At 39.0% G+C, this 27,460-nt stretch overlaps 1 pseudogene; it reads right to left on the reverse strand.

The window, feature by feature from the left end:
* Positions 1-2,340: 2,340 nt before the first annotated feature.
* LOC114189239 lies at positions 2,341-25,312 on the reverse strand (annotated as a pseudogene).
* Positions 25,313-27,460: the final 2,148 nt, after the last annotated feature.

Below are 27,460 nucleotides of genomic sequence, written 5' to 3' on the forward strand. Positions count from 1 at the left end.
GCAACTGATGTTACCTTAATCTCATATAAGATGTGAAAATAAAAAAATTACTAAACACCTTCAAAGTAAGACCAAATTCCAACGATGACCTTTTTTAAAGATAAAAACGCATCAAAAATAGCATTTGCGTTGCATAAAATATTTTCTTGGATATTCTAAAGTTTTTTGATATAATTAAAGTGATGTTAATTGAACATCCTAATTTTAGCAACTTAAAAACTAATTAAATAGAATGTTTCTGAAAGACATTAATAGTTATAATCCTAATATTAATTTTAACGATCAATCACAAATATTATCTCATACACATAAACATGTTGTAAATTGAATGCGAAAGCGTACCTGAATTTGGCATAATGATAATACTATTAGAGCACCATTGATCCTCTGATCTTCCTTTTGTAGAGCACATGTATTTCCTTATAGGTTTTCTCTTCTGATGGGGATAGAGAGAAAGGAACATGAATAAAAACTTATGTTATGTGTGTGTGCTCTCAGAAGGGGACCATGACCCTTTAAATAACCTAATTTGATTAATTACTTTAAGATTCAGTATTTGTAATTTGGCCCCTCATCAAATTAGAAATTACTTTATGGTCTCTATACAACTTTTATTTTCATGACATATGCCTTTAGCCAAAACTTTAATTTAGTCAGATGACTTTATTATTTGGCTTAATAAACAATGGCTCCAACACATTTAATTATGTATCATATATATGTATGACCCAAAATTACCAATAATCTCCCATTGGTCACAAATATATATGTTCTAACAACCTTATAAATGTGTTAGACTTTATGAGCTCAAAATTGCCATTATATTCCTTGAGCATACTCCAAAAGTCTCATCCATTGATTACATCAGAATATAGAACCAAATTGGTTTTTCATTGCATCAGTCGCAACTAAAACCAACAATGATCACTAATCCTGAAATAACCAAATGACATGGATTCATCATGAAATTTGTAGCATGAAAAATTACATGAAGGTAATTTGTACACGTCTATTTTCAACTAGCCCAAACTTTAACTTATCGAGATCGATATAATAATCTTAATGTACAAAGTGTATTAATTGAACACAACCATATATTTACAGATAAACAAATATGTCCAAAATCAATGTATGCATACATTAAATTAAACATAGAACATAAAACACATGAAAATGACTATCATGGAGGTTGTTCCTAAGTGTTCTATGGAAATCTGTCCACTATGTACTCTTTCTTGAACAACTAGGAACTTAATGTCGATGTGCTTTGACTTAGTCGAACTCTTATTGTTGTTGGAATATAATACAACTGATTTATTGTCACATTACAAATTGAGTGGTCTTTCGATGCCTTTCACAATATTTAGCCTTGTGACAAAATTTCTCAACCATATTCCATGATTTGATGCCTCACAGCATGCTACAAATTATGCTGCCATAGTGGATGAAGCTATAAGGGTTTGCTTGACACTGTGCCAAGAAACTGCACCACCTGCCAACATGAAAATGTAACCTGAAGTGGATTTCAAACTGTCTTGACATCCCGCAAAATCTGAGTCAGAAAACCCAGCGATCTCCAACTGGTCTAACCTATTGTATGTGAGCATGTAATCTTTTTATTCTCTTTAAATATCTCATGACCCTTTTGGCTGCTTTCCAATGGTCCATACCTGGATTGCTTAAATATCTGCCTAGAACCCCAATTATGTATGTTATGTCAGGACGCGTACACACTTGGGCATACATAAAACTCCATATAGCTGATGCATATGGAATCTTCTGCATTTCTTGAATTTCCAAATTCCCCTTTAGACACTGACTTATACTGAACTTGTCTCCCTTAGCAATTAGAGGAACCACTGCGAGTCGGCCGCTGCAAAATCTTCCCCTACGACTCCACCGTCGACCATTGGAGATCACCACCGCTGCAAAATGCACTTCTACAGACTTGCAGAAAACCAGAAATGGAGGTGCATTCGCAGAAGGGGAAAATATGCCGCTGGTGGAGGAAGAAGTCGCCGCTTGTGGGGGAAGACGAGGGCAGCGCTGAATTTGGGTTTTAAGAAACCCTAAAATTCTTAATTTGGGGTTTTTGTTTTTTTTAATTCCCCAAAATCAAAAATGGGATTAAGGGTTCTCTAAATAATTTGAATCCTTAAAAAATTTCCAAAGACAGATATGAATCAAGTATGGGTGGCTCCAGTGGCGGATCTTGACCAACATTGTTGGGGGAACCCAAATAATACATCCAAAATTTATACATTTCATTATTGTCACTAACACAATAAAAATGAATACATAACTTAGTATAACGATAACTAAAAAAGAAATCACAAATATCTAAAAGATTGCCCTTCGTTCCTTCAGATCCCTGAACTCATCAATAATTGAATCAGAACTAAAATTTTAGTTATTTCTTTTTCAATGTAAATAATCATATTGTCGAGAAGAAATTCATCTTCCATTTTATTTTGCAATCTCGTTTTAATAATCTTCATTGCAGAAAATGATCTTTCTGTTGTAGCTGTAGAGACACGAATAGTTAAAATAAGATGAATTAAACCATCAATCATGTAGAATGTCCTTGACTTTCCTGTTCTTGCCAAAGATTGACATAATTCAAGCATGATTGATAAATTTTTCAAATCTGGATGGTTAGGAGCATCAATAATAAAATGTTGAAGTTGAAATTTTAAACTAATCTTCTCTTGCTCACTAAAATCTAAAGGATAATATTTGTTCACAAGAGTGCATATATCCTCAATGTTAAAAGCTTTATAAGCATCCTTAAGAACTAAAGCATTGCTTAGAGTTAAAAGTTCCATTGTTTGCTCACTAAACCTGTCATTTAATTCTTGCAACTGCTTGTCCCCTGTAACAAGAAATATATTCACCCTAAAATGATGTTCAATAGTGACATGATCTTTTTGATGTCGAGAATGGCCATGACGTGCAACATAAGTAGAATTAAAATCAGGAATATCAATGTCATGTTGTTCACAAAAGAATACCATACCTTTCAATAGATTTTGCCAACCATCCTCCCTTAACTTTTGAATCAATGTCATCAACAATTATGCAAAATTTAGAATCTCCAATTTCTTCTCGAATGTGACTTCTTACTTTTCTAGAGAAAATGTGCAAGATTTCTTTCTGAATACGATGAGAAGTATACTTAGCATTATACGAAGCATTTTCTAACACAACTTGTGCCACTTTATCATTATATGATGCTAGAAGTTTAATCATTTCAAGAAAGTTACCTCTATTACTTGACTCCGGTGTTTCCTCGTGGCCTCTAAATGCACAAGCTTGAAATGCTAGCCAACAAATTGTGTCAATAGAGGTTTTGAGCTGTAAACGATTCTTGCAGACTTGTTTTGAACTTTGAATATTTATAATGTTATTAATGTGCATAGATTGATTCAACAAGTCTTTGTTGGTATCGCGCAGCGGAATGTTTAGGCGTATGGACAAAAACCAAGAGGGGGGTGAATTGGTTTTAAGTAATAAAATTAATACTTTAAAATTTTTCCAAAATTTATCAATTAAATCAGTGATTAATTTCTTTAAACACAATAATAGATGAAATAAAGAGATAGAGAATAAGATTGAACACAAGTATTTATACTGGTTCGGATCAAAAGACCCTACGTCTAGTTGTTAATCTCTCAAAAACGAGATTAACTAAATCACTAACAAGTAACAGATTTACAATCAGATATTAAGAGTGTAAGGAAAGAAAACACCTCTCTTGAATCACACAAGAGATGAACACCTTTCTCTGAATCACACAGAGAACCTTGACCTTAGCTTTCCTAGCAACAACAGCATCACTCAATCTCCTAGAACAACTCTCAAGAAAAGTTATCGCTCTACCCACACTAAATTTTTCAAAGCTTCTATTGATAACACTCAGAGAACTCTCTTGCAATCACAGCACTAACACTCTAGCTTCTCAAAAAGGTAAGTGAGAAGTAAATCTGAGGTTCCTTAAATAGGGGTTCCAGAAATTAGGTCAAAAAGCTGAACAGTCGCCCCCAACTGACCAGGATAATTGATTATCACTAGTGATAATTGATTATTCTAATGTGATTTATGAAAAACAAATTTTTGAACAGATAATCGATTATCAGAGGTGATAATCGATTATTCCAGTACTTTCTTGAAAAAATTGGTTCAGCTCAGGATAATCGATTATTCTAAGTGATAATCGATTATCACTTTGATTTTTCGAGAAATACCAAAATTTTCTTGTACAATACTGATTCTAACTAATCTAATTACATTTTACAAGATAACTTTAAACACAACAGCACATGGTCTTCATATTGACTTCCAGATGGCCTTTAGGCTTCTTTTATCATCATCAAAATTTTGCTTCAGCATTTAGACTTGTATTGCTTTTGCCAACAATCTCCCCCTTTTTGATGATGATCAAAACACTATGTTTAAAGTATCTGCAATCAAAATATCTTACAAGTAGATTTGTTAGTAGCACTGTTTGGTTTAAACTTTTAAACTTTTTCTCCCCCTGTTTTGATCATATGAAAAAAAAAGTTTCAATAGAGAAGCTCCCCCTCAATTAGACAATGGTAAAGAATAACAAGAAAAATATACTTTTATTGAAAAAATAATAAAACTGGAAAACATATTACAATTGCAAAAAATAAAAAATAACTATGATGTAGACTTTTAAAAGTCTTGACTCATGTCATCACCTTCCTCATATTTATCAAATTTATGTTCTAAGTTAGAGATCCTAGTGTTGGAAAAAAGAAGGAAGTCTAGTGATTTTCGAAAACCTACTGGAATAATCGATTATCCTTAGTGATAATCGATTATCGTTGGCAGTTGGAACATAACGATTCAATTTTTAACCTAATTTTCGAAAACTCTATTTAAAGAACTGCAGTTCAACTTCAAATGCACCTTTTTAGGATTCAGAGTTCTTTGGCTGTGCTTGCAAAGTATTGCTCTGTGAGATTCTTAAAGAAAGCTTTGAAAAACCTAGTGTGAGTGAGTGATAACTTTTTCTAAGTGAGTTCTTAGAAGATTGAGTGATGTGCTGTTGCTAGGAAAGCTGGTCATCCTCTGTGAGATTCAGGGGGAGTTTTGTTCATCTCTTGTGGTTGTTCAAGAGAGGTGTTTTCTAATCTTTATTGTTATATAATCTGTTGTAATTTGATTATTATAGTGATTGAGTTAATCTCTTTGTTTAAGAGATTAACAACTGGACGTAGGGTCTTTTGATCCGAACCAGTATAAATATCAGTGTGCATCTTCTTCCGTTAAACTCCTTATTTATTTGCACTTGCATTTAAAGTAACTATTATTTTAAGTTAATTAATTAAATTTTGAGAAAATTTTTAAAAATTGTCAAGATTTTTAAAAATCCAATTCACCCCCCTCTTGATTTTTGACCATTGTTTAGTCATTCCGCTACGCGATACCAACACCTAGAATCTAATCCTCTAATTAAGCCAGTGACTTCTTCATGTCTGTGAGTGGAGAGAAGAAAGAATTCTTCAAGTCTCGGGTTGAGGTTTAAAATGTGATCCTCTAAAGAAGAGGATGAGCCACCAACACCACTGGATGATCCAATATGTGTGTCAACAGGAGGAATAGGAGCAGTGGGAGGATTCTCTTCTTCTTCATTGTCCGAGGAAGGCATATCATCCTTGTGAATGTAGGTATTCCCAAAAGGAATAAATTTCATCTGCTTCAAGGAGTTTTCTGCAATTTTGTTTGCCTCAGTGGTTTTGTGAGATTGTTCATCAAAGACATTTACCCCTTTGTACTCACAAATACGAGAGATGAGTAAGGAATACGGGAGTGGATATTGAGGCAATCTCTTGGCTTTGAGCATGGTGTCAAGAATGATGCTTGGCCAATAGATAGGGATGCGGTTGAGCATGGCATAGATGATCATAAGATCTGCTTCACTGCACTGTGCGTGATTTGTTCCACGTGGACACAGAATCCAAACAATAAGATAGTGAAGTAGACGCTCATCTACTTTGAGAGGCCCTGCTAGCAATTGGCAGCTTATTTCTTGATCCGGGCGTCGCATAAAGGATCTGTAAGCAAATATTTTGTTGAACCCTTCAATGCCAGCAGTGAGGATTGGAGATGTGCCATCATGAATGGGAAATTATGCAACATTTTCCCAAATATCATCATCCAGAATGATGTCAACACCTTTCACCTTTGTAAACCCCACTCCATCTCTGAATTTATAATTGAAGTAGAAGGCTCGTACCAAATCAGGGTAGTAGGTGCCTCGCATCTCTGTGAAGAATTTTACCCCTTGTTCAGCAAGAAAATTAGGAATTGTGAAATGGCGATTTACAAACCATTGAGACTGGATGAATTTCAGAGTGATGAGGGGCTTGTCTTTCCACAATGTGATGAATTCAGATCTTCTGTCTTCATCGGAAATCCTTCATCCTTCAATGGAGGCAGTCCTGGGTGGAGTTGAGGGTTGAGAGGCACAAGATGCAGTCCTTCTGCGGGTAGGAATCTTCCTACGAGAGGGTTCAACCATGGTTGAGGTAAAGGAGAGGGAAGCTTTTGAGAGTTTTTGAGAAAATGAGAAAATGAGAGGTTCTTGAGTGTTGATGGAGAGAAAAGAGTGTTCTGGTGACAAAATGGCTAATATTTATAGAGAAGAGTCTCCAACGACCATATACACGCGATTTGATGCAAATCTAGCCGTTGCAACGTCTAGTTTTTGAATTTATTTGGTCCAACGACGTGTAATAATCGATTATCCTAAGGTGATAATCAATTGTTGGTTCATGAACTGGGCAAAATATGAATTCTGACGAGCTAATAATCGATTATCCTAAGTGATAATCGATTATTCTAGTGAGTTTTTGATTTTTGGCTCAGAATGAAGGATAATCGATTATTGCCACAAATAATCGATTATTACAGAACGTTTTTTGAATTTTAAGGCTGAGAATTTAAGGATAATTGATTATTGCCCCAAATAATCGATTATTCCAGAATGTTTTGGGAATTTTTAAGAGTGGTTGATAATCGATTATTGATACTTATAATCGATTATTGACGTTATTTTTCGGATTTTTAAGGAATTTAAGTTTTTGGCAATTTTAAGAGATCTCTAATATGCCTAAGTCTCTTCTTAGTTCATAAAATCTATCTTTAGCTAAAGGTTTGGTAAAGATATCTACTAATTGATGCTTTGTATCTACGTATTCTATCTCACAATTCCCTTTATTAATGTGATCTCTTAGGAAATGATGCCTTATTTCAATGTGCTTTGTCCTAGAGTGCATTATGGGATTTTTCTATCTATTTTACCACCACCATAATCAGCATCTGAATATCCTATCAAATTAGGAGATGCTCTTAAAGGATACCAAAGTCCAAAACATGCAATTCCTTTTAAGTATTTTAAAATTCTTTTTACTTCAGTAAGATGTGATTCTTTTGGATTGGCTTGAAAACGATCACACACACATACAGATTGCATAATATCAGGCCTACTTGTAGTAAGATACAACAAAGAACCTATCATGCCTCTAAACATAGTTTGATTTACCTCTTTCCTGATTCTTCTTTGTCTAAGTAGCAGGAGGTTCCCATAGGAGTACTTGCTTCCTTAGCAGTATCCATTCCAAATTTCTTAAGTACTTCTTTACAATACTTAGATTGAGAAATGAAAGTTCCATTTTCTATTTGCTTAATTTGAAGACACAAAAAGAATGTCAATTCTCCCATCATTGACATTTCAAACTCTCCCTGCATTATGCTTGCAAAGCCTTTACATAGTGAACTATCAGTAGACCCAAATATTATGTCATCTACATAAATCTGAACTAGCAAAATATGCTCATTTACTCTTTTAATAAATAAGGTTAAATCAATTTTACCTCTTTCAAAATCATTTTCTAACAAAAATGTACTTAATCGTTCATACCAAGATCTAGGTGCTTGTTTTAATCCATACAATGTCTTTTTTAATTTATAAATGTGATTAGGAAACTTATAGTCTTCAAATCCAGGTGGTTGTTCAACATACACATTTTCTTTTATAAATCCATTTAGGAAAGCACTTTTGACATCCATCTGATATAGTTTAAATTTCATGAGAGAAGCATAGGCAAGAAGTAAATGTATAGCTTCTAACCTGGCAACTGGAGCATATGTCTCATCATAGTCTATACCTTCTTCTTGTCTGTATCCCTTTGCTACAAGTCTGGCTTTGTTTTTAGCGATGTTTCCATCCTCATCCAGCTTGTTTCTGAACACCCATTTTGTTCCTATGACTTGGTGTGAATCATCCCTAGGAATGAGTTCCCAAACTTCATTCCTTTCAAATTGATTCAGCTCTTCTTGCATTGCTATACACCATTGATCATCTTGAAGAGCTTCTTCTACACTTTTGGGTTCTATCTGTGAAACAAAGGCAACAATCATACATAAGTTTGACATATTTCTAGTAACTACTCCCTTTGATATATCTCCAATGACATTTTCTAGACACAATCCTCTAAGTGATTTCCAGCTTTTGGCAAGATCTTCAGGTTCAGTCAGTGGATTTTCATTTAGATACATCTCATCAAGGGCTTCTTTGAAATATTCTTCATCACCTGCATTTGTTTTATTTGACTCAAGAGGGTTCTCCTCAAGGTCCACAATTTCATGAAAAATAACATGCACAAATTCTTCCACATTCAAGGTTCTTCTATTGAAAATTCTATAGGTTTTACTAGTTAATGAATATCCTAAGAAAATAGCTTCATCAGCCTTAGAATCAAATTTATCCAAATTTTCTTTTCCGTTATTTAGAACAAAGCATTTGCATCCAAATATTTTTAAGTGTGCTACATTAGGCTTTCTTCCTTTAAACAACTCATAGGGGGTAATTTTTAAAATTGGTCTAATGAGCATTCTATTTAATACATAACATGCTGTGCTCACAGCATCAACCCAAAAATATTTAGGCACATCATATTCGTTCAACATTGTACGAGCTAATTCTTCTAACGATCTATTTTTCCTTTCTACAACTCCATTTTGTTGAGGAGTTCTAGGTGCAGAAAAATTATGCATAATTCCGTTTTCTTCACAAAAATTTTCAAACAATTCATTTTGAAATTCTCCACCATGATCACTCCTTAAAACTTTAATTTTCAAATCTTTTTCATTTTGAACTACTTTTGCAAATTTCTTAAAAGCTTTAAATGCCTCACTTTTTAGTGTGAGAAAGAAGGTCCATGTATATCTTGAGTAATCATCAACAATAACAAGAGCATAATAATTTCCTCCAAAGCTTTTTGTCCTTGAAGGACCAAACAAATCCATATGCAAAAGTTCTAAAGGTTTTGATGTAGAAATCACATTTTTTGAATGAAATGAAGATTTTACTTGTTTTCCTTTTTGACATGCATCACATAGTTTATCTTTTTCAAACTTTATTTTTGGCAATCCAATTACTAATTCTTTAGAAATTAGTTTGTTTAATTGTTGCATGTTAATATGAGCAGCTCGTTTATGCCATAACCAAGGGTTTTCTTCTTTAACAACCAAACAAGTTATATCACTAGATGATGCATTATCAAGATTAATCAAGTAAATGTTATTGTGTCTCATACCTTTTAAGGTTACCTCTTTGGAGTCCTTTTGATGAATAGTGCAATAGTCACTCTCAAATATTACTTTGAGTCCTTTATCACATAATTGGCTTATACTGAGAAGATTGTGCTTTAGTCCTTCCACATACAGTACATCCTTGATCTCCAAAGTATTTCCTCCACCTACATCACCTGTTCCAAGTATTTTTCCTTTGTTGTTATCCCCATAAGTGACAAATCCTTGTTCCTTTCTTTTAAAGTTTTTAAACTTCTTTTTGTCTCCAATCATGTGTCTTGAACAACCACTGTCAAGATACCACATTGACCTTCTGGATTTAGAAGTCATCTGCAAAATAAGGAAACAATTCATTTAGGTCCCCAACAACTTGTTTGGGTCCTTGGGGTTAGAATAAAAATATCTACTTATGAACAAGAACCCAATGATACTTCTTATTAGGAACACCAAAATGTTTGATATTGCATTTGTTTGAAGTATGACCCTTTTTCATGCAATAAAAACATGTAGCAGTACATGCATATGTATTCATAGAATGATATGTTCCTTTTTCTACCCAAATTCTACGAATTCTATTAGTTTTATTTTTAAATTATGATTATGAGCATGCTTGGTCTTATTTGGGTTTTTCTTGAGATTAAACTTTTCACAGTTTTTATTTTCAAAGGCATCTTCAAGATGTTTTTACAAAATACATATATCAAACATATAGCTTTTATATGAAGCACATTCAACAATTTCTTTTTCTTTATTTTCTAATATCGAAATTTTATTTTTCAAAAATTCTTCTTCAAGAGAGATTTTTCAAATTTACTTTGCAAATCTTTAAAATCAGATTTTAACTTTTTATGAGCATTATCCAATTTACTAGATTTAATGAGTAATTATTGAAAGGCATCATACAAATCTTCATAGTCATTTTCATGGCAAGTAGAATTTACCTCACTGTCAGAATCATCATGATTAGCCATCAAACATAGATTTGCTTCTTCATTTTCAGAATCGCTAGAATTTGATGAGCTTGAGGCATTGTCTTCCCATGCTATGTATGCCTTCTTTTTAAAGAATTTTCTGCCCTTCTTTTCTTCACTTTTCTTTGAATTTGGGCAATCAGCTTTGACGTGTCCAGATTCTCCACATCCGTAGCATTTGAAATTTGAGGATGATCCTTGATTATCCTTCTTGTTGCTCTTGAATTGATTTTTACCTTTGGCCTTCATGAATTTTGTAAACTTCTTAATCATAAGGCTAAGATTTTCATCGTCATCCGAATCTTCTTCTTCCTTTTGCTTTTTACCTTTAACCACTTCAGTTTTAAAGGCTATGTTCTTCTTTCTTCCAATATCTTCTTCATCATTTAATCTGCCCAGTTCAAGCTCATGTTCTCTCAGCTTTCCAAACAGAGCTGTCATCGTCATTGTCGCAAGATTTTGTGACTCCGTGATAGCTGTCACCTTCGGCTGCCAAGTCCTGTTCAAGGATTTAAGAACTTTTATATTTAATTCATCAGTGTCAAAAGTTTTACCTAGACCTGTGAGATGATTGACGATATGTGTGAATCGTTTCTGTACATCGTAGATAGTTTCTCCTTGTTGCATCTGAAACATTTCGTATTCTTGGATCAAGGAGTTCTTGCGTGCTCTTTTCACATCGTTTGTTCCTTCATGGGTTACACACAATATGTCCCACATTTCTTGTGCACTGGTGCAGAATGAGATCCTGTAAAACTCATCTAGGGTTAAGGCAGATGAAATTATATTTCTAGCTTTTACATCATACTTGGCTCTTCTATTTTCGTCTGCTGTCCATTGCGAGAATGGCTTTGGTTCCTGTACCACACCTAGCCAAACTAGACCAAACAAGTAAACAATATGCATATCAAGGCAGCCAAGTATCCAACCTAGTCCGGCTTAGCCTAACCTACACCAACGTAAGCCATCAAGACAAATAGCCGGCCTAGACCGACCACTCCAGCATATCCGCTAAGTTTAGAACCTAGGCCGACCACTCTAACGAACTCAACATAATGGAGACGTCCACTTCTAATAAACCTTAAGGGCCTGGGTTTGGGCCCTGGCCCACTCGCAAGCCCCACCTAGAGCCCAAGTCAAGGCCCAACCCATGAAATTGTCAAACGTCATTAATACTCTATAAATACGCGTGGACCCCATCATTTAAAGGTACGCATTCATTAATCACTGATTTGACTTTAGGAGAACTTTGACTTACTTGAGCTTTAGAGACTCTTCTACAGGTAACCCCTCCTGGGTCCAAGCTAACATGTATCAACCGAGAAGAGGCCAACTGAGGAGATAGCGGACTACATGGTAAGGTGACGCTTGTGCCTGACCTATCTTATTTGTTCTCTGCAGGAACAATTGGCGCCCACCGTGGGGCACAAGACGAACACCTTTAGTACCCATTTTTTCTCTGAAGATGGTTTCTACCCGCAGCAGAGCAAGAGCGAACAAGCAAGCAGAAGCTGGTCCCTCTGTACCTCCCAGCATCACCCCTGACTTGGCCGCCATCCTAGGCGGCCAAGCAAAGATGCAACATGAACTCGCAGACCTGAAGAAGCGCAGTGCTGAAGAAATGGAGGCGTTGAGACAAGAGAACTCTCGCCTCAGGCGAAGGATCGAGGTGGATCCCAACCTGAAGGGAAAAGCCAAAGAAACCTCTGAAGCTGTGAAGTCTCCGGCTTTCCAGCCTATAGAGGAAGAAAGTGAATACAATCCCACCCCCCACACCTTCACCACCACCCAACAGACACCCGTTACCTCTACCTATCCCCATCACTTTCCATCCGGTCAACCGGGGCTCACTGCACCCCCAACTCCCTTCCCCACCCTCCCTACCACCCACATCCCCTACAACATACCCACCGCCCTCCATACCACACATATCCCACCCTACAACCCATAATATCTTCCCACAACCCACATTTCTCCTCACAACATCACCTCCACCTTTCCTGCTATGATCAACCACCCACCCCCACCTCACATGGCCCCCCCTCACCAGCCCAGACGCCACCACCCATTCACGGATTTCATCGCCAACACCTCTCTCCCGGCCAAGTGGGAACCATTCAACCTAGATCGCTATACCGGCGAAACCGACCGTGACGAACACCTGAAAGTCTGCATCACCCATGTCGCCCTGTACACATCCCAAGACGCAGTCTTTTGCAAAGCTTTCCCCACCACCCTCAAAGGCCCTGCCCTAGAATGGTTCACCACTCTCCCGCCCTACTCAATTGATAGTTTCGACATTCTCTCCCACATGTTTTCCACCCATTTCGCTGGAAGCCGCCCACATTAAACCACCACCACATCCCTACTAGGTGTCAGACAGGAACCTAATGAACCACTCAGAGCGTTCATCGATCGTTTTAGTAAAGCCGCCCTTCGTACACCGCACCTCAACCAGGAGATGATTCTCCAATGTATGACTCTTACCCTACAACCCGGCCCCTTCGCCAACAACGTCTACCTCCACCCACCTGCCTCCATGCACGAACTCAAACTACGTGCAGCCGATTACGTCCGCATGGAGGAAATGCAAACCCTCGACACCAAATTCTGCAATGACTACACCGCCAACACCTCCAACCCCACCTCCAACCCCACCCCACAACCTCACCCACGCCCTGATACCCGCCCACGTGAACCCCGCCAACCTCGCTTCACCAGATACGCCCCCCTCACAGTAGCTCGCTCCCGCATTCTAGACGAAGCCCTCCAAGCTGATCTCCTCCCCCCACCACGCAAGACAACCACACCTCCCAACACCGACATGACCAAATATTGCCGGTACCATCGCAACCATGGTCACACTACGGAAGAATGCAAAGCACTCCAGGATAAAATAGAAGAACTGGTCCGTGTTGGCCACTTTCGCCGCTTCATCCGTAGGGATGACCATTCCTCTTCATCTCGATCCCGCCACCCCCCGCGACCTGACCACAGACGCCAACCAAACGACGCCCATCACAATAGCCACCCCACCCAACCCAACAATCAACAGCTAGAGCCCGCCCGTACCGACATCACCCCTACCGACCCCCCCTTACGAGGCACCATTAACACCATCTCTGGTGGCTTCGCAAGTGGAGGCTCCACCTCGTTTGCCAGAAAGAGACACCTCCGCCATATACAATCCATCAACCATATCACCCATTCCCACCACAGACGCCGTATGCCCCCCATCGTATTCACAAATGACGACTTCCACGGCCTCGACCACCAACAGGATGACCCCATGGTCATCACCATTGAAATCGAAAATTATGTTGTTAAGAAAGTCCTTGTGGATTAAGGCAGCTCAGTTGACATCCTCTACTGGGCCACCTACCAAAACTTACAACTTCCTGACACCGCCATGATCCCATATGATGAGCCCATATACGGCTTTTCCGACGAACAAGTATCCACACGGGGCTACATAGACCTCCACACCGTCTTTCGGGAAGGAACCCAAACCAAAACCATCCCAATCCGCTTCCTTATAGTCGATGCGCCAACATATTACAACATACTCCTGGGTCGTCCTTCCCTCAATACACTTGGCGTAGTCGTCTCTACCCTTCACTTGGCCATGAAGTTCCCTGCCCCATCCGGCGACATCCTGACCATACACTGTGACCAGCGCTTGGCACGCGAGTGCTACATGGCAAGCTTACGACCACAACTCCCAATCCAACAAACCAACCATATCGAACGACCCCCTAGTTCCCGCATAGCCCTATCCGGCGAGGACCTTGACCCTAGAATAGGCCGGGATGTCCGCCTCGAACCAGTCGAGGACACCACTCCTCTGGAGCTCCCCAATGGCCACTCCATTAACTTAGGCACCGGTTTAAACTCTGATGAGCGTGCCACAATCACACCCATCCTCATCAACAACACAGATCTTTTCGCCTGGTCGGCCGCCGACCTCCCTGGAGTAGACCCCAGGTGGCATCCCACAAGCTGTCCATATATAAAGAAGCCCGCTACGAATCCCATAAAAAGCGCAAGCTTGGAGAAGAACGCCGACAAGCGACCAAGGTGGAGGCCGACAAGTTACTGAGCGCAGGATTTATAGAAGAAGCTCAATACACCACTTGGCTTTCTAACGTTGTCTTGGTAAAGAAAGCCAATGGCAAATGGCGGATGTGCGTAGACTACACAGACTTGAATAAGGCTTGCCCTCGCGATGCCTACCCCTTACCCAACATCGATCAACTCGTAGACGGCGTGGCATGAAACAAGGAGCTTAGCTTTTTAGATGCATATTCAGGTTATAACCAAATCCCCATGGCCATAGCAGATATGCACAAGACCGCCTTCATCACAGACGATGCCAACTACTTCTATAGGGTCATGCCCTTTGGCCTCAAAAACGCCGGGGCAACTTACCAGCGACTAATGGACAAAGTCTTCAGCCATCTAACAGGGCATTGTGTCGAAGTCTACGTCGATGACATGGTTGTCAAGTCCCCAAGCCATCATCAACATGCTGAAGACCTGGCGGCAGTGTTCTCCGCGCTACGCCAATATAACCTCCGCCTAAATCCCGACAAATGCGTATTTGGCGTCGACCGGGGTAAATTCCTTGGTTTCATGTTAACTCAACGCGGCATAGAGGCTAACCCTGAAAAATGCAAGGCTATCATCGAAATGCGCAGCCCCACTACCGTCAAAGAAGTCCAACACCTCATCGGCCGCCTCACAGCCATCTCTCGCTTCCTACCCAAACTAGCTGAACAAACTCAACCCATAATCCAGCTCCTAAAGAAATCCGTCTGGTTCACGTGGACGGATGATTGTGAACAGATCTTCCAAAAACTGAAAACAACCCTAACCTCACCCCCTATCCTCCATAAACCAGACACCAGCCAACCCCTGCTAGTATATATCACGGCCACCGACTATACCGTCAGCGTAGCGCTCGTTCAAGAAGTAGAAGGCACACAACATCCTGTGTATTTTGTGAGCAGAACACTTCAAGATCCTGAAACCAGGTATCAGATGGTAGAAAAACTAGCCCTATCCTTGGTCCACGCAGCATGCCGCCTCCGCCCATATTTCCAAAACCACACCATAACCGTCAAGACCGACTACCCAATCCAAAAAATATTACAAAAGCCGGATCTAGCCGGACGCATGTCATCATCGGCCGTGGAACTGTCAGAATTCAACATCCGCTATGAACCCAACGGCCCTATCAAAGCCCAGTGTCTCTTAGACTTCGTCAACGACCTACAACAAACAACCGTTGAGGACCAGCGGACGCTTCATGTAGATGGCTCCTCAAACCCAAGGGGTGCCGGCGTTGACATCGTCTTAGAAGGCCCCAACGACATCCTCATCGAGAAATCCCTTCACTTTGCTTTCAAAACGTCAAATAACCAAGCCGAGTATGAAGCCATCCTCGCCGACCTTTTCCTAGCCCGTGAAGTTGGCGTCAAGAAGTTAACATGCAAAACCGACTCCAAACTCACTGTAGGTCATCTAAACGATGAATTCCAAATCAAAGACCCCATCCTCCTACAGTATTACCATCTGGTCCGTGCGATTATTCAATCCGCTTTCAAACAAGTCCGTGTCGAACACATCCCGAGAACCGACAACGTCAAGGCCGACATCCTTTCCAAATTGGCCAGCACCAAACTCAGAAACCGTAATCGATCCCTACTACAACAAACACTCTCCACACCTTCCATCATACACACTTGCCAAACATTAACCCACACCCCAGCAAGCAACGTCACCCCCTCCCAAACCCAAAACTGGACCACCCCCTACATTCAATACCTCAAAACCGTCAACCCCCCTCGACGCAGACAAAACTTGGCTGGGTAAAGCCGCCAGGTACACTATGGTAGGTGATGACCTCTACAAACGCGGATACGGCCAACCCCTACTTAAATGTGTCACGGTAGAGCAAGCCCAATATATCATCAAAGAATTAAACGAAGAAATTTGTAGTTATCATTCAGGCACACGCACCATGGCTACAAGAGTTCTCAGAGCCGGATACTTCTGGCCCACTATAGAAGCAGACTGCCAGGATCATGTCAGGAAGTGCAAGCCATGCCAGAAGCACGGTAACCTTATTCATCAGAAACAGGAACAACTACACCACATACTGTCCCCATGGCCATTCGCTAAGTGGGGAATGGACATCCTCGGCCTCTTCTCACCCGGCAAGGGGCAAGTAAAATTCCTAATCGTAGCCATTGATTATTTTACCAAATGGATCGAGGCCAAGCCGCTAACCACCATCACGGCCCAGCAAGTCCAGCAGTTCGTGTGGAAGGACATTATATGCAGATATGGTGTACCACATACCATTATAACAAACAATGGCCGACAATTTATTGACAAGGAGTTAGCCAAATTCTACACCGGCCTAGGCATCAAACACATCACAAGCTCTGTAGAACATCCACAAACCAATGGGCAAGCAAAGGCAGCAAACAAAGTTATTCTCGTAGAGCTGCGCAAGAGGTTGGATACCGCCAAAGGCCGATGGCCTGAAGAGTTAATAGAAGTACTATGGGCTTACAGATGCACCCCTCAATCACCCCAACAGCCCCATCATACTTATCCTTCAAGTCCTCATAGTCTTCCTCCAACTCTCCTATACGCTTATTCAATTTATCCTCAGAATCCAAGCAACGCACCTTCCATGTTGCCAGCCTTTTCCTCTCCGCTTCCCAGCCTTCTTTCTCCTTTTCTAAGGCCGCCTTCTCCTCCTCCAGCCTATCCACCTTACCCTGCAACTCCCTAACCTCATTTACTTCCCTTCTGTAAAGAGACCCTACACGCCGGCTCAGGACTAAGGCCTTGCTCCCAAACTCTACCATGGTTCTCACAATATGATCCACGTCCATATTATCGATAGAGTTAACAATGGTATCTGGGAGGTCGATCGAGATATCCTTCCTAACGGATATCTCCGGCAACTCGATCAACCTGGCTTCAGGCCCCTTCTCCCCACTAGCCGACCCCGCCCCGCTAGCCGTTCCAAGAAGAGCTGCCCTTATCTTCTTCACATCTTTGCCCTTCTCGGGTCGAGGCGGAAGCTCAGCCTTCCTTTTCGTCCCGCCATGTACGTGCACCTCCACCACCGATTCCTGCAGGTTGGGAACATCAGATTTCCCAGCCGCCTTGGCCTTAGCGGCCATTTCTTTCCTCAATGATTGAAAGAGCGCCAGATTCTTCTTGCCAGATTACGCCATATGCCCTGCAATAACATATCACAACTCGGATCAAAACAACTTAGCATTATTAACACAACTTAAGTAATAAACAGATACCTTCAATATCTATTATCGGATGCACCGAATTATAAACCCTAACTAGGCTCTTAGTGGGCAACTTATCCACAAACTTCAACAACATCCCCACCACCTCCTTATCACCAGCCGACAACTCCTCCACTCCCATGTCTTTATATCGAGAATGATTGTTTGTCCAGCTAAAGGGAAACTTGGTACTCCCATTCGCATTCAAAAAATGAGATTTACCCCATTCCTTGACGAAGACTTTGAAGTACCCGTCCTTGAAATGCTTGAAAGACTGGGAGAAGGCATCCAGTCTGCTGATGCTAGGGCGACTTATCAAGGATAGCCAAGTAACCAGCTGCCGAGGTCTAGTATCGTGGAAATACAAAAAAGCGTAAGGAGTAGGCTCCAAGTATAAAGACTGGCACAGGATGCGAAAAGCCTGCAAATAAGCCCAACTGTTCGGATGCAGCTGTATGGGTGCCACATTCAACGCCCGCAACACGCCCATGGTAAAATCGTCTAGCGACAATCGTACATGAAGTTGAGAGAAGTGGCACATGTACATGTAGAAGAACTTTTCGGTAGCCCCTTCCTGCCCGTGGCATACCCGGTCGATAGCGCTGACCCTCTCCAAAGAAACAATACCCCTACTGACACCCTTGGAGATAACAGGTGTGCAATTCAACTAGGAGTTCAGTAAGCGGGACCACCTGAACAGAGACGACTGATCACGAACATCACCAGCCACCCACCCGTAGCCGCCTTTCACCGGCCAGTTGCTCTCCTCTAACTCTTTGGGGGATCCTCCCGAACCTCCCTCACAACCTCCATTGGCATCCCACTAGTACCAGCCATAGAACTCGTACCCTCGTCACCAAGCAACCTATCTTTACTCCTCTCCGACTCAGTACTTTTGCTACTACTAAACGTAGACATGCTATCACTACTAGACATACCTGGTTTTGTTTTTTACGAGAAGATGTCGGTCGAAAGTGGGAACTAGTCAGACAGTATTACGTGCACAAGATCTCTGGATTCAGAATTCTCGCAAATGAAACAAGTAACCTCCTATCTGTTTTCAAATCCATATTTATGGTCCACAATCTCAAACGATGAAAATCGTCCCGCCAAAATGATACCCCAGACCAATCGACACCATCATTACGAAGGATATGACACTTCAAAACGACGGCGCCAAAACTTTTTCGATTTGACCAATTGACACCCCTTCACCTACCTTCTGACAATTACAAATTCTTAGCCTTAACATTGTTCACCACACTTAAAGGCTGGGGGACTGGTGTATCACACCTAGCCGGTTCCGCTAGCACATTAACACATATCACCCTTGGCCGACAACTCATATCGGACAAGGCTGGGGGACTAGTGTACCACACCTAGCCAAACTAGACCAAACAAGTAAACAATATGCATATCAAGGCAGCCAAGTTTCCAGCCTAGTCCGGCTTAGCCTAACCTACACCAACGTAAGCCATCAAGACAAATAGCCGGCCTAGACCGACCACTCCAGCATATCCGCTAAGTTTAGAACCTAGGCCGATCACTCTAACGAACTCAACATAATAGAGACGTCCACTTCCAATAAACCTTAAGGGCCTGGGTTTGGGCCCTGGCCCACTCGCAAGCCCCACCTAGAGCCCAAGTCAAGGCCCAGCCCATGAAATGGTCAAACGTCATTAATGCTCTATAAATACGCGTGGACCCCATCATTTAAAGGTACGCATTCATTAATCACTGATTTGACTTTAGGAGAACTTTGACTTACTTGAGCTTTAGAGACTCTTCTGCAGGTAACCCCTCCTGGGTCCAAGCTAACATGTATCAACCGAGAAGAGGCCAACTGAGGAGATAACGGACTATATGGTAAGGTGACGCTTGTGCCTGACCTATCTTATTTGTTCTCTGCAGGAACAGTTCCTGCACATCATTTACAATATTAACAGGAACAAACGGACCATTTAAAATAACATCCCAAATACCTCTATCAACAGATTCCAGAAAAATTTGCATCCTAACTTTCCAGAAAGGATAATTTTCACCAGTAAATAAAGGAGGTATGTTGATAGACGCACCCTCAGCAAATGTTTGATTTTGTCCAACCATTTTCGAAAATTTTGAAGAACTATCAAAGCAAGCTCTGATACCAATTGTTGGTATCGTGCAGCGGAATGTTTAGGCGTATGGACAAAAACCAAGAGGGGGTGAATTGATTTTAAGTAATAAAATTAATGCTTTAAAATTTTTCCAAAATTTATCAATTAAATCAGTGATTAATTTCTTTAAACACAATAATAGATGAAATAAAGAGATAGAGAAGAAGATTGAACACAAGTATTTATACTGGTTCGGATCAAAAGACCCTACGTCCAGTTGTTAATCTCTCAAAAAGGAGATTAACTAAATCACTAACAAGTAACAGATTTACAATCAGATATTAAGAGTGTAAGGAAAGAAAACACCTCCCTTGAATCACACAAGAGATGAACACCTTTCTCTGAATCACACAGAGAACCTTGACCTTAGCTTTCCTAGCAACATCAGCAACACTCAATCTCCTAGAACACCTCTCAGGAAAAGTTGTCGCTCTACCCACACTAGGTTTTTTAAAGCTTCTATTGATAACACTCAGAGAGCTCTCTTGCAATCACAACACTAGCACTCTAGCTTCTCAAAAGGGTAAGTGAGAAGTAACTCTGAGGTTCCTTAAATAGGGGTTCCAGAAATTAGGTCAAAAAGCTGAACAGTTGCGCCTAACTGACCAGGATAATCGATTATCAATAGTGATAATCGATTATTCCAGTGTGGTTTATGAAAAACAAAATTTTGAACATATAATTGATTATCAGAGGTGATAATCGATTATTCCAGTGCTTTCTTGTACAATACTGATTCTAACTAATCTAATTACATTTTACAAGATAGCTTTAAACACAACAGCACATGGTCTTCATATTGACTTCCAGATGGCCTTCAGGCTTCTTTTATCATCGTCAAAATCTTGCTTCAGTATTTAGACTTGTATTGCTTTTGCCAACAGTCTTCACAAGCTTTCATTGCATTGTTATGCGGTGAGCAAGGACTATCTCCAATGTAGTTGAGAAATGCACATCTTTTTCCTGCATTAACCTTTCACCATGATCTAAAACCTTGTTTAGTAAACACATATGATCCAAAACGACCATCTGGCTTTGAACTAAATAGATAACATGCAAAACAATAAGCTCCATCATTAGCCGGGGAATACTCTAGCCAATAAGGAAACATTTTAAACCAACTAGATTGAAATCTCCTTGGATGTTTTTCCTTAGAATAAGGATAGTTTTCAAGTTGCATTTGATATGGACCCCATTTTAAATAAGCTCTTCGAATCTCATCTCTTTGACTCATTGGATATTTCCATATTTGAAGATGTTTTCCTGGATCACGTTCCAAAGAATTAATATGAAACTCCTCACATATAATTTTTTGAACCTTAACTAATTGAACAATTGGAACATTAGTATCATGCTTCAGATATCTGGAAGAGTTGAATTTGTCCTGTTTTCATCTTCACGGGTAGCTTCCCTTTTATCACTTTTAAAAAATGAATCTATTCTTTTATTCTTCATCAATATACCTATTTAAAAAAAATAATACTAAAAAATGATTTATCATAATCTAATAAAAAATTGAGAGACATGAATACCAAAAGAAAATTCGATGATAATCAAATCACACTTAAAATTCAATTATAAAAAACACACGGTACAATCATTTTTTTCTTCTATGTTGATAAAATAAACAATTAATATAAAAGAGGCTCATTACATAAATTATTAAACTAATATTTCACTATCAAGTGAGACAAAAGAGAATTACCTTCTTTATTTCTTCGAGGATGGAAGAGAATAGTTGAGAGATGAAAACAAAAATAATTGATCTTTTTCTCTTTAGAAACAAAAGAAAATAGGTAAGAATGGAAGATGAGAACAATTTGTAAGAAATTCAAGGATAAACATATAAAAGATGCTCATTAAATAAATTATTGAATTAATATTTCACTATCAAGTGAGATGAAAGAATTACTTTCTTCTTTTCATCCTCAAGAATGGAAGAGAATAAATGAGAAATAAGAGAAAAAATAATAGATCTTTTTCTTTTCAAAAACAAAAGAAAACAGATGAGAATGAAATATGAGAACAATTTATGAAAAACACAATCTATAATGAAAATAAATAATAAAAAATATCTTGATAAATCTTTTTAATCTTGTACCGCACCTGGTCGACCTAAGCCGAGTAGTAGTAAGCACCATGAACACATTAAGACACCTGGATTAAAACCACTAAGAAGCGACAGTGACTTAACAAATCGAAAAAAAACTATAGCGGCCTAAGCCGTCAAGAGGTACTCGGTTCAGGCCGACAACTCTATACAGAACAATCAAGGACTTAGTGGAAAACAAGTCATCAATCTCCAGCAAGGGCCCAACCCATGACGTGTCCAGACATAATTAATGATCTATAAATATGCATGGACCCCACGAATTAAAGATACGCATTCATTACTTCATTAATCACCTGATTTGACTTTTTAAGAGCCTTCGCTGACTTAAGCTTCAGACATGTGTCAACCGGGAAGAGGCTAGCTGAGGAGATAGCAGACTATGTGGGTAGGGTGACACTTGTGCCTAATGTATCTTATTTGTTCTCTGCAGGAACAAATCTTTATTCTTTATGATATTTGATTTTATATTTTATTATTTATTAGTATTAATTATTAATTTTATAAAAGAAATAAAATATTTGATTTAATATTTATAACAAAATAAAATCAAAATACCTAATATCTATAATAATAAAAAAATCAAAATATCTATTGTAAAAAAAATTTCAAAATTTTTGGGGGGCCAAGGTCCCCGCACGCATAATAATCCGCCGCTGGGTGGATCTGATACCAATTGAAAGATACTAATAGTTATAATCCTAATTCTTGATTTTAACAATCAATCACAAATATTATCACACCCATAAACATGTTGTAAATTGAATGTGAAAGTGTACCTAAATGGAACAAGTGTCAAAGATTGGTTCAAGATAGAGGAACTAGATTGATTCAAGATTTCCAAAAAAAAAACTAATTCCAATCTTCATTAAAAATATAAGGACCAAAAATATATTTAACCAATTTTTATAAAAAAACCACGCAATTTCTCATATTTAAAAATATCCCATGTGAAGAGTGGCGTTATCAGGAAAAAATAAAGCACAAAGGTTATTTAAAACTTAAATTTAAGAATGGTTTCAACGGGATAAATGTCAAAGTAAAATGGATAATATATTTAGTTATCTTTCATATAATAAATAAAATCGCAGATCAAACATAGTAAAAATAGCTTATGTTTCCACTAGTATTTACAAGCTTTGTTTATTCCCTTCACATTCATTCTTAAATGCATGCTTTATCATAACTCATTAAAAAAATTAAAACAACGTCTTCCTCCTATTTTTTATACTTTACTAATATTTTTAACTTTGAGAAAATATAATATTCTTTTATATACCAAACTAATTTTTTTCATAAAATTTTCTACATAAAAAGATAAAAAAATAAAATTAATGCAAACAAATCATTCCCAATAAAGTTTTCTACATTTATTGCTGTGACATTGCTATCAAGTGTTTTTACTAAACTTTGTTGACAATAGAAACTATCCAAAATTTCTTCCTTATTACAAACGTTCTTACGTTTAACAAGTAACTACCACAAATTTCATTGTTACAATAGCCACAATTTACAACATGTTTTAAAAAAATCGGTAATAATTAAAATGTATCGATGATACTAACTTAAAAGAATACAACTCAGACATATATAGAATAAACCATACGTAAAAGAACATGTGTATGTACATTAAAATCTCAAAGTATTAATCAACTTTAACAATGAATACATAACCATTCATGATTAAAACCAACAAAGAAACAAAAACGATGCTAATTATTCATACACAACATTTAAGTTAAATGATGTAAATTAAAATTTGCTTGTGAGTGAGCTAGACAGTGACCTAAATGACTTGATTTGGACAACATGAAGTTATACTATGAAATGTGATGAATCCAAATCAATTAGGTAATCATATAACCACAATGGTAATTGTTCATACACACAACATTTAATTTGAAGTAATTACTGGCTATATTGATTCAAGATCACATGTACAAATAACATATCACTTTAAAGTTTAAAAACTTGTCTTACCAACGTTCATAATTTAGACTCAATTTTATTCAAAATGGCTTTTAGTAACACAATGTATGTATAAATAAGCTCTTAATGGACTTAATTAAGGTTCTAATTTTGGAAGTGTTTATTTATAAGTTATAATTTACATTTTACTTCATGAAAATTAGTTCTATAAAAAATTGTAGAACTAGAAATGTTAGGTGAATATAAATATCAAATGCTAAGAAAAAGATAATAAATTGTTGACATGATAAAATGTATAAAAGTAAAAATAGAGAACTAAAAATTATACGTTTGAATCCAAAATTAACATCATTGAAACTAGAAATTGAATATAAAAAATTTGTACAAATAAGTAAAAATAAACACAAATTCAATAGGAATATCACATTTGTAGATTAGAAGCATCTTGTTTCGGGTGTAGGGACCAAGCACCTACTTCCAACACTCAAATTATCCTCGAGTCCTTTGTCCTTTGTCCTCCTTAGTGAGCTTATATAGTTCTTTCTCTTGCTTAGCGTCTTCTCTCCTCCCATTCGGCTGGTCGGGCGATCGGGGTACCTGTCTAAAAGGCTTTGATGCATAAGTCAGTTTTAAGACCGATCGGTAGGTAGCAGTAAATGCTGTAATAAAATGCGAGTTGAAGGTGCTTACCAACTTACCTTGGGCTTCTATTTATAGTTTTCGGTTTGGGCCTGTGATTAGGGTTTCTTAATCATGGCCCAATTGCGTTTTAAACCTGATTATTGATCCAGGTTTTGGTGTGGTCGCTCGACCGATGGGTCGTGCGTCCTGTCGGTTGTCTTCATAAATGAGGGTCCACCTAACCGATGATCCTTGGTCTACCTGACCGATGGTCCTTGGTCCGCCTGATCGATGGTCCGACGGTAGGCCATACTGTACACAAGGCCCCCAAGCCTTGAGCAATGTTAGAGATGAAGCGAAAAGGGTTTATCAAAAAGCCCGAACGGGGCACAATGAAATGATAGGATTCTTTGTTGATGACGATCAACTTACGTGCTTGCCTCACTTTAGTTATTTATTTGTTAATCAACTTGCGTAGGGGCATTCGTTTTGACAGCACGTGTCACTTATACCCTATCGGGCTTTCGTTTGACCGCTTGGTTCGGTGCTATTCAAATGGGGATTTCGAGAAAGCTCACCCATTGATCGAACAAGCTAGGTTCGGGTCCCGTAGGGAGCCTCGGTCGGTTGGCCATAATTGAAAAACTATTTTTAGCTAAGTTATTGTAAAGCCATGTAGGGGCGTTCCTTTTGACAACGCGTGTCACTTATACCCTATCGGGGTTTCGTTTGACCGCTTCGATCGATGCTGTTCGAATGGGGCTTTCGAGAAAGCTCACCCCTTGATCGAACAAGCTTGGTTCGGGTCCCATAGGGAGCCTCAGTCGGCCTATCGGCCCATCGGCATTGAAAAGCTATTTAGCTAAGTTATTGTAAAGCCCTGTAGGGGCGTTTGTTTTGAAAGCGTGTGTCACTTATACCCTGTCAGGTTTCATTTGACCGTTTGGGACCGTGCTGTTCGAACGGGACTTTCGGGGAAGCTCGCCCTTTGATCGAACAGGCTTGGTTCGGGTCCCCTAGGGAGCCTCGGTCGGCCTATCGGCCCATCGACCTATCCGCATTGGAAAGCTATTATTAGCTAAGTTATTGTAAAGCATTGTAGCGGCGTTCCTTTTGACAATGTGTGTCACTTATACCCTATTAGAGTTTCATTTGACCGCTTGGGTCGGTGCTGTTCGAACGGGGCTTTCGAGGAAGCTCGCCCTTTGATCGAACAGGCTTGGTTCGGGTCCCGTACGGAGCCTCGGTCGGCCTATCGGCCTACCTTCCATCCTCTTCTACAAAGCGCTGATCATCGCCCTGGTGTCAACTTGATCGTCAGCCATCCTCCTTCGTCAACGTTACTGGTCCTGTTTCTTATGGTCACCATAAGGGTATAAGGTCTATAGATGACTGCTTGGCCTATCAGCCGATCGACCTATCTTCCATCCTCTATTGCAAAGCGCTGATCATCGCCCTAGTGCCAACTTGATCTTCGGCCATCCTCCTCCGTCAGCGTTACTGGTCCTATTTCTTGTGGTAACCATAAGGGTATAAGGCCTATAGAAGACTGCTCGGCCTATCGGTCGATCGGCCTATCGGCCTATCACTACTCGGCCCCACGGTGGGCGCCAAAATGTTTCGGGTATAGGGACCAAGCACCTACTTCCAATCCTTAAATTACCCTCGAGTCCTTTGTCCGACGTCCTCCTTAGTGAGCTTATATAGTTCTTTCTCTTGATTAGCGTATTCTCTCCTCCCGTTCGGCTGGTCGGGCGATCGGGGTACCTGTCTAAAAGGCTCCGATGCTTAAGTCAGTTTTAAGACCGATCAGTAGGTAGCAATAAATGTTGTAATAAAATGCTTATTGAAGGTGCTTTCCAACTTACATTGGACTTCTATTTATAGTTTTTGGTTTGGGCCTATGATTAGGGTTTCTTAATCATGGACAATTGCGTTTTAAACCTGATTATTGATCCAGGTTTTGGTGTGGCCGTCCGACCGATAGGTCGTGCGTCCTGTCGGTTGTCTTCATAAATGAGGGTCCACCTGACCGATGGTCCTTGGTGTTAGAAAATGATTACTCAAATAATACTAATAATAATTAAAATATGAAATAACATAATAATAATAATAATTATAGCAATATTAAAATGAATATTAATCAGATATCAACTATTATAATAACAATAATAAATAAAAGATAAAAGGTAAGGAGTAGAAATATCTTGGGTTGAGGCACGTAGAGCGCTATCCTTAGAGAGAAAACACCCCTATTGCACAGTGCTAAACAAATACACAATACACAATCATATGTGTTTCTTATCATATGCGTTTCTCTCCCAAAATACAACAACCCGTCAGATCGATCGAGTGCAGCGAAGGATCTTCGAACCTTATGAACACCACTGTCTTAAAGATAATATAGAGAAGAAAAGAAGAACATTTCAGAGAAAAACTTTAGAGTTTGTTGTCTTTATTATTGTGTCTTTCCCCATGCACCTGTATGGTATTTATAGGTAGAAAAGGCAGACAAAGAAGTAAAGTGTAATAAGAATATAGTCGTTAGCCATTAAAATCATTAACCCATAAATTAAAGGTATATAAAAACATGAGTAACAGTAGAATTTCTATTTTAATTATTTTATTTTTTAAATTATATTAAAATATTTCTAACAATCCTCCACATAATTTAAAAAATAAAATAAAAAATATATTATCTTTTTAAGCAAAATATTGTAGTTCAGTGTA

Source organism: Vigna unguiculata, chromosome 1 (genome assembly GCF_004118075.2).
Source record: "Vigna unguiculata cultivar IT97K-499-35 chromosome 1, ASM411807v1, whole genome shotgun sequence".
NCBI classification, from domain to species: Eukaryota; Viridiplantae; Streptophyta; class Magnoliopsida; order Fabales; family Fabaceae; genus Vigna; species Vigna unguiculata.